At 44.3% G+C, this 9382-nt stretch overlaps 1 long non-coding RNA gene across 1 annotated transcript; it reads right to left on the bottom strand.

Moving 5' to 3' along the window:
- Positions 1-334: 334 nt before the first annotated feature.
- On the bottom strand, positions 335-9238 carry LOC127494493 (uncharacterized). The gene is made up of 3 exons (XR_007924895.1): positions 9131-9238; positions 3629-5003; positions 335-493 (listed from the first exon to the last, which is right to left on the bottom strand). It is a non-coding gene; the product is annotated as an uncharacterized LOC127494493 (long non-coding RNA).
- Positions 9239-9382: the final 144 nt, after the last annotated feature.

Below are 9382 nucleotides of genomic sequence, written 5' to 3'. Positions count from 1 at the left end.
CTAGGGGGTTTCTAGGAAATTGCTAAGGTGTTCAGGGTGGATGCTAGGCGGTTGCTATGGTAACCTGGGTGGTTGCTAGGGTGTTGCTAAGCAGTTGCTAAGGTACTTGGGGTGGTTGATAATGTGTTGATAGGCGGTTGCTAGGGTGTTCTGGGTGGTTGCTAGGCGGTTGCTGAGGTACTTGGGGTGGTTGCTAAGGTGTTGATAGGCAGTTGCTAGGGTGTTCTGGGTGGCTGCTATGCGGTTGCTATGGTAAACTGGGTGGTTGCTAGGGTGTTGCTAGGCAATTGCTAAGGTACTTGGGGTGGTTGCTAAGGTGTTGCAAGGCGGTTGCTAGGGTGTTCTGGGTGGTTGCTAGGCGGTTGCTATGGTAACCTGGGTGGTTGCTAGGGTGTTGCTAGGCAGTTGCTAAGGTACTTGGGGTGGTTGCTAAGGTGTTGCTAGGCGGTTGCTAGGGTGTTCTGGGTGGTTGCTAGGCGGTTGCTATGGTAACCTGGGTGGTTGCTAGGGTGTTGCTGGGCAGTTGCTAAGGTACTTGGGGTGGTTGCTAAGGTGTTGCTAGGCGGTTGCTAGGGTGTTTTGGGTGGTTGCTAGGCAGTTGCTATGGTAACCTGGGTGGTTGCTATGATGTTACTAGGTGGTTGGTAGTTGTCACAGATGGTTACTATGGTGTTTTATAGAGTTCTTAGCATGTTCTTAGCCCACTTTAGCACTTAGCTAAACACCATTAGCATGTAGCTATTCACTGCTAGCATGTTTAACATGTTGGAAGTCCAGTTTGCTAGCATGAGTCGAAAGAGTGAACCACCATGTCTCTACGATGCTCTGATGCAGAGATATAGGTCTTTCAAAACGGTTGCTAGGGTACTCTGTTTGGTTGCTAGGGAGTGGCTTAGCAGCTGCCAGTGATGATACTCCAAAGCTGCTTGCTAGTATGAATGATATAAACCAACCCCCATGCCTCTTTGATATTCAGATTGGAAGATATCCCTCTATGCTTTGGGTTGCTAGGGTGCTCTAAATGGTTGCTAGGGCGTGGCTATGAAGTCTTGAAGGGGATTCATGATTGGTCGTATGCTGCCCCGAATTAAATGAGCCCACCCTCATGTTTCTAAGACACTTCCATCCAAAGATATTCCTTTGATCTTTTTCAATGGAAGTCTATGGAACTTGTTGCTATGGTGCTCTATATGGTTGCTAGGGCGTGGCTTGATAGCTTCAAAATGATCCTGAGAGACTGATTGGTTGCCTCAGTAAAATGAGCCCACCCCCTTGTCTCTATGACACTGTGATCCAGAGTTATGTTCAATACAAAATCCCTATGTAATTTACCATAGTAGGAAAAACACACTGTTTCATGGGCACGGCTTCACCATAGTAAGTCTATGGGGCCACTTTGAGCAGCTCTTGCGCTCCAGGGGTACAACTTACACCCCATTTTAAGGTATGGTCTGACAGAGACTGTCAGCCTCTTCAAACGTGGTAACCCACATGTTTCTACGAAATTCTCGTTAGGAGCTATGACTCGACAAAGTTCATCGCAATGTTAAGTCAATGGGATTTTTCGGCTACTTTTTCGCTCGCCGGGCGAACATCGTACACCCGATCGCTTATAAAAGTCATAGCACACCTCTCCTCAATAATCCGCACGATTTGACACCTCATTCGTGGGCCTAGGACAAAAACTGCGGGACAAGTTACGCGCTGAAGTTTTTGTCCAGAAGAAGAAGAATAATAATAATAACTAGAATGTACATTTCCTGAAGAAAATGTGAATGGTGCTTGCAGTGGCAATACTCGGCACTCTTGATTAGCATGATGCTAACATAATTAGCATGTTGTTAGCATGTTTTTAGCAAGATGCTAACATGATTAGCATGTTGCTAGCATGATGCTAGCATTCTTGCCATGTTGCTAACATGTTTTTAGCAAGATGCTAACATGATTAACATGTTGCTAGCATGTTTTTAACAAGATGCTAACATTATTAGCATGTTGCTAGCATGATGGTAACAAGATTAGCATGTTGCTAGGATGATGCTAACACAATTAGCATGTTGCTAGCATGATGCTAACACAATTAGCATGTTGCTTGCATGATGCTAACACAATTAGCATGTTGCTAACATGATGCTAACACAATTAGCATGTTGCTAGCATGATGCTAACACGATTAGCATGTTGCTAATGTGATTTTGGCAAGATGCTAACATGATTAGCATGTTTGCTAGCATGATGCTAACGTGATTAGCATGCTACTAGCATGATGCTAACTCAATTAGTATGCTACTAGCATGATGCTAACACATTTTTACTTGTTTGTGTCATGTATAAAACCTAAGCTAATTGCTATTAGCACGTAGCTATTCACTGCTAGCATGTGTAGCATGTTGCAAGTCCAGTTTGCTAGCATGAGTAAAAAAGAACCAACCGCCATGTCTCTACAATGTTCTGATGCAAAGATATAGGTCTTTCAAAACGGTTGCTAGGGTACTCTGTTTGGTTGCTAGGGAGTGGCTTGGCAGCTGCCAATGATGATACTCCAAAGGCTGCTTGCCAATATAAACCAACCCCCATGTCTCTACGATGTTCTGATACAGAGAAATAGGCCTTGCAAAATGGTTGCTAGGGTACTCTATTTGGTTGCTAGGGAGTGGCTTAGCAGCTGCCAGTGATGATACTCCAAAGCTGCTTGCTAGTATGAATGATATAAACCAACCACCATGCCTCTATGATATTCAGATTTGAAGATATCCCTCTATGCTTTGGGTTGCTAGGGTGCTCTAAATGGTTGCTAGGGCGTGGCTATGAAGTCTTGAAGGTGACTCGTGACTGGCCGTATGCTGCACCGAGTTAAATGAGCCCACCCTCATGTTTCTATGACACTTCCATCCAAAGATATTCCTTTGATCTTTTTCAATGGAAGTCTATGGAACTTGTTGCTATGGTGCTCTATATGGTTGCTAGGGCGTGGCTTGATAGCTTCACAATGATCCTGAGAGACTGATTGGTTGCCTGAGTAAAATGAGCCCACCCCCTTGTCTCTATGACACTGTGATCCAGAGTTATGTTCAATACAAAATCCCTATGTAATTTCCCATAGTAGGAAAAACACACTGTTTTATGGGCACGGCTTCACCATAGTAAGTCTATGGGGCCACTTTGGGCAGCTCTTGTGCCCCAGGGGTACAACTTACACCCCATTTTGAGGTATGGTCTGACAGAGACTGTCAGCCTCTTCAAACGTGGTAACCCACATGTTTCTACGAAATTCTTGTTAGGAGCTATGACTCGTCAAAGTTCGTCGCAATGTTAAGTCAATGGGATTTTTCGGCTACTTTTTCGTCCGCCGGGCGAACATCGTACACCCGATCGCTTATAAAAGTCATAGCACACCTCTCCTCAATGAGCCGGTCGATTTGACACCTCATTCATGGGTCTAGGACAAAAACTGCGGGACAAGTTACGCGCCGAAGTTTTGTCCAGAAGAAGAATAACTAGAATGTACATTTCCTGAAGAAAATGTGAATGGTGCTTGCAGTGGCAAAATTCGGCACTCGGTTGCTAGGGTGTTTCTAGGCAATTGCTAAGGTGTTCTGGGTGGTTGCTAGGCGGTTACTATGGTAACCTGGGTGGTTGCTAGGGTGTTGCTAGGCAGTTGCTAAGGTACTTGGGGTGGTTGCTAAGGTGTTGCTAGGCGGTTGCTAGGGTGTTCTGGGTGGTTGCTATGCGGTTGCTATGGTAACCTGGGTGGTTGCTAGGCGGTTGCTAGGCAGTTGCTAAGGTACTTGGGGTGGTTGCTAAGGTGTTGCTAGGCAGTTGCTAGGGTGTTCTGGGTGGTTGCTAGGCGGTTGCTATGGTAACCTGGGTGGTTGCTAGGCGGTTGCTAGGCAGTTGCTAAGGTACTTGGGGCAGTTGCTACGGTGTTGCTAGGTGGTTGCTAGGGTGTTATGGGTGGTTGCTAGGCAGTTGCTATGGTAACCTGGGTGGTTGCTATGATGTTACTAGGTGGTTGGTAGTTGTCACAGATGGTTACTATGGTGTTTTTATAGAGTTCTTAGCATGTTCTTAGCCCACTTTAGCACTTAGCTAATCACCATTAGCATGTAGCTATTCACTGCTAGCATGTGTAGCATGTTGGAAGTCCAGTTTGCTAGCATGAGTCGAAAGAGCCAACCGCCATGTCTCTACGATGCTCTGATGCAGAGATATAGGTCTTGCTAAACGGTTGCTAGGGTACTCTGTTTGGTTGCTAGGGAGTGGCTTAGCAGCTGCCAATGATGATACACCAAAGGCTGCTTGCCAATATAAGCCAACCGCCATGTCTCTACGATGTTCTGATGCAGAGATATAGGTCTTGCAAAACGGTTGCTAGGGTACTCTGTTTGGTTGCTAGGGAGTGGCTTGGCAGCTGCCAATGATGATACTCCAAAGGCTGCTTGCCAGTATGAATGATATAAATCAACCCCCATGCCTCTATGATATTGAGATTTAAAGATATCCCTCTATGCTTTGGGTTGCTAGGGTGCTCTAAATGGTTGCTAGGGCGTGGCTATGAAGTCTTGAAGGTGATTCGTGATTGGCCGTTTGCTGTCCCGAGTCAAATGAGCCCACCCTCATGTTCCTATGACACTTCTATCCAAAGGACTATCTTTGACCTTTTTGAATGGAAGTCTATGGAACCTGTTGCTATGGTGCTCTATATGGTTGCTAGGGCGTGGCTTCATAGCGTCACATTGATCCTGAGAGACTGATTGGTTGCCTGAGTGAAATGAGCCCGCCCCCTTGTCTCTATGACACTGTGATCAATAGTGAGAGATGTGAGTGAGTGACAGAAAGGGTTCTAAGGCCCTGCGTGTGTGTGTGTGTGTGTGAGAAAGTGACAGTTGAGATTCAAATTTCTGAACATTCCGCCATTGAAAGTCAATGGGACTTTTTTGGCCGCTTTTTCGCCCCCTGTGCGAACATCGTTGGGCCGATCGCTTATAAAAGTCATAGCACACCTCTCCTCAATGAGCCGGTCGAATTGACACCTCATTCATGGGTCTAGGACAAAAACTGCGGGACAAGTTACGCGCCGAAGTTTTTGTCCAGAAGAAGAAGAATAATAATAATAATAATAATAATAATAAGTATGCAGGAGAACAATAATGATGCTTTGCCAGAGGCAAGCACCATTAACTAGAATGTACATTTCCTGAAGAAAATGTGAATGGTGCTTGCAGTGGCAAAACTCGCCACTCAGTTGTTAGGGTGCTGTAATTGGTTGCTAGGGCGTGGCTATGAAGTTGCTGTGTCACTACCTATTGGCTGGCCGAGTCAAAAGAGCCCAGCCCCAAGTCTCTATGACCTTCTGATCCAAAGATATGATCTCACAGATTTTGTCCCAATATTAAGTCTATGGGACTTTTTTCAGCTGATTTTTTGTCCGCTGGGCAAACTTCGTACACCCGATCGCTTAGAAAAGTCATAGCACACCTCTCCTCATTAAGCCGGTCGATTTGACACCTCATTTATGGGTCTACGACAAACGGTGCGGGACGAGTTACGCGCCAAAGTTTTGTACAGGTGAATAGTAATTACAATACTAGAATGTACATTTCCTGAAGAAAATGTGAATGGTGCTTGCAGTGGCAAAACTCGGCACTCTTGATTAGCATGATGCTAACATAATTAGCATGTTTTTAGCAAGATGCTAACATGATTAGCATGTTGCTAGCATGATGCTAGCATTCTTGCCATGTTGCTAACATGTTTTTAGCAAGATGCTAACATGATTAACATGTTGCTAGCATGTTTTTAACAAGATGCTAACATTATTAGCATGTTGCTAGCATGATGGTAACACGATTAGCATGTTGCTAGGATGATGCTAACACAATTAGCATGTTGCTAGCATAATGCTAACACGATTAGAATGTTGCTAGCATGATGCTAACACAATTAGCATGTTGCTAGCATGATGCTAACACAATTAGCATGTTGCTAGCATGATGCTAACACAATTAGCGTGTTGCTAATGTGATTTTGGCAAGATGCTAACATGATTAGCATGTTTGCTAGCATGATGCTAACGTGATTAGCATGCTACTACATGATGCTAACTCAATTAGTATGCTACTAGCATGATGCTAACACATTTTTACTTGTTTGTGTCATGTATAAAACCTAAGCTAATTGCTATTAGCACGTAGCTATTCACTGCTAGCATGTGTAGCATGTTGCAAGTCCAGTTTGCTAGCATGAGTAAAAAAGAACCAACCGCCATGTCTCTACGATGTTCTGATGCAGAGATATAGGTCTTTCAAAACGGTTGCTAGGGTACTCTGTTTGGTTGCTAGGGAGTGGCTTGGCAGCTGCCAATGATGATACTCCAAAGGCTGCTTGCCAATATAAACCAACCCCCATGTCTCTACGATGTTCTGATACAGAGAAATAGGCCTTGCAAAATGGTTGCTAGGGTACTCTATTTGGTTGCTAGGGAGTGGCTTAGCAGCTGCCAGTGATGATACTCCAAAGCTGCTTGCTAGTATGAATGATATAAACCAACCACCATGCCTCTATGATATTCAGATTTGAAGATATCCCTCTATGCTTTGGGTTGCTAGGGTGCTCTAAATGGTTGCTAGGGCGTGGCTATGAAGTCTTGAAGGTGACTCGTGACTGGCCGTATGCTGCCCCGAGTTAAATGAGCCCACCCTCATGTTTCTATGACACTTCCATCCAAAGATATTCCTTTGATCTTTTTCAATGGAAGTCTATGGAACTTGTTGCTATGGTGCTCTATATGGTTGCTAGGGCGTGGCTTGATAGCTTCACAATGATCCTGAGAGACTGATTGGTTGCCTGAGTAAAATGAGCCCACCCCCTTGTCTCTATGACACTGTGATCCAGAGTTATGTTCAATACAAAATCCCTATGTAATTTACCATAGTAGGAAAAACACACTGTTTCATGGGCACGGCTTCACCATAGTAAGTCTATGGGGCCACTTTGGGCAGCTCTTGCGCCCCAGGGGTACAACTTACACCCCATTTTGAGGTATGGTCTGACAGAGACTGTCAGCCTCTTCAAACGTGGTAACCCACATGTTTCTACGAAATTCTTGTTAGGAGCTATGACTCGTCAAAGTTCGTCGCAATGTTAAGTCAATGGGATTTTTCGGCTACTTTTTCGCCCGCCGGGCGAACATCGTACACCCGATCGCTTATAAAAGTCATAGCACACCTCTCCCCAATGAGCCGGTCGATTTGACACCTCATTCATGGGTCTAGGACAAAAACTGCGGGACAAGTTACGCGCCGAAGTTTTGTCCAGAAGAAGAAGAAGAAGAATAATAATAATGAGTATGCAGGAGAACAATAATGATGCTTTGCCTTTGGCAAGCACCATTAATAAGTATGCAGGAGAACAATAATGATGCTTTGCCTTTGGCAAGCACCATTAACTAGAATGTACATTTCCTGAAGAAAATGTGAATGGTGCTTGCAGTGGCAAAACTCGCCACTCTTGATTAGCATGATGCTAACATAATTAGCATGTTGTTAGCATGTTTTTAGCAAGATGCTAACATGATTAGCATGTTGCTAGCATGATGCTAGCATTCTTGCCATGTTGCTAACATGTTTTTAGCAAGATGCTAACATGATTAACATGTTGCTAGCATGTTTTTAACAAGATGCTAACATTATTAGCATGTTGCTAGCATGATGGTAACACGATTAGCATGTTGCTAGGATGATGCTAACACAATTAGCATGTTGCTAGCATAATGCTAACACGATTAGAATGTTGCTAGCATGATGCTAACACAATTAGCATGTTGCTAGCATGATGCTAACACAATTAGCATGTTGCTAGCATGATGCTAACACAATTAGCATGTTGCTAGCATGATGCTAACACAATTAGCGTGTTGCTAATGTGATTTTGGCAAGATGCTAACATGATTAGCATGTTTGCTAGCATGATGCTAACGTGATTAGCATGCTACTAGCATGATGCTAACTCAATTAGTATGCTACTAGCATGATGCTAACACATTTTTACTTGTTTGTGTCATGTATAAAACCTAAGCTAATTGCTATTAGCACGTAGCTATTCACTGCTAGCATGTGTAGCATGTTGCAAGTCCAGTTTGCTAGCATGAGTCAAAAAGAACCAACCGCCATGTCTCTACGATGTTCTGATGCAGAGATATAGGTCTTTCAAAACGGTTGCTAGGGTACTCTGTTTGGTTGCTAGGGAGTGGCTTGGCAGCTGCCAATGATGATACTCCAAAGGCTGCTTGCCAATATAAACCAACCCCCATGTCTCTACGATGTTCTGATACAGAGAAATAGGCCTTGCAAAATGGTTGCTAGGGTACTCTATTTGGTTGCTAGGGAGTGGCTTAGCAGCTGCCAGTGATGATACTCCAAAGCTGCTTGCTAGTATGAATGATATAAACCAACCACCATGCCTCTATGATATTCAGATTTGAAGATATCCCTCTATGCTTTGGGTTGCTAGGGTGCTCTAAATGGTTGCTAGGGCGTGGCTATGAAGTCTTGAAGGTGACTCGTGACTGGCCGTATGCTGCACCGAGTTAAATGAGCCCACCCTCATGTTTCTATGACACTTCCATCCAAAGATATTCCTTTGATCTTTTTCAATGGAAGTCTATGGAACTTGTTGCTATGGTGCTCTATATGGTTGCTAGGGCGTGGCTTGATAGCTTCACAATGATCCTGAGAGACTGATTGGTTGCCTGAGTAAAATGAGCCCACCCCCTTGTCTCTATGACACTGTGATCCAGAGTGATGTTCAATACAAAATCCCTATGTAATTTACCATAGTAGGAAAAACACACTGTTTCATGGGCACGGCTTCACCATAGTAAGTCTATGGGGCCACTTTGGGCAGCTCTTGCGCCCCAGGGGTACAACTTACACCCCATTTTGAGGTATGGTCTGACAGAGACTGTCAGCCTCTTCAAACGTGGTAACCCACATGTTTCTACGAAATTCTTGTTAGGAGCTATGACTCGTCAAAGTTCGTCGCAATGTTAAGTCAATGGGATTTTTCGGCTACTTTTTCGCCCGCCGGGCGAACATCGTACACCCGATCGCTTATAAAAGTCATAGCACACCTCTCCTCAATGAGCCGGTCGATTTGACACCTCATTCATGGGTCTAGGACAAAAACTGCGGGACAAGTTACGCGCCGAAGTTTTGTCCAGAAGAAGAAGAATAATAATAATAACTAGAATGTACATTTCCTGAAGAAAATGTGAATGGTGCTTGCAGTGGCAAAATTGAAACTCGGTTGCTAGGTGGTTGCTAAGGCGTGACTATGAAGTTAAGTCAAGTCACTACTTGTTGGCTTCTTGATAGACTGATTC

The sequence above is a fragment of the Ctenopharyngodon idella genome, chromosome 2 (assembly GCF_019924925.1).
Source record: "Ctenopharyngodon idella isolate HZGC_01 chromosome 2, HZGC01, whole genome shotgun sequence".
Lineage (NCBI taxonomy): Eukaryota > Metazoa > Chordata > Actinopteri > Cypriniformes > Xenocyprididae > Ctenopharyngodon > Ctenopharyngodon idella.
The sequence above is the reverse complement of the archived record's forward strand: the minus strand, read 5'-3'. Positions and strand labels throughout refer to the sequence as shown.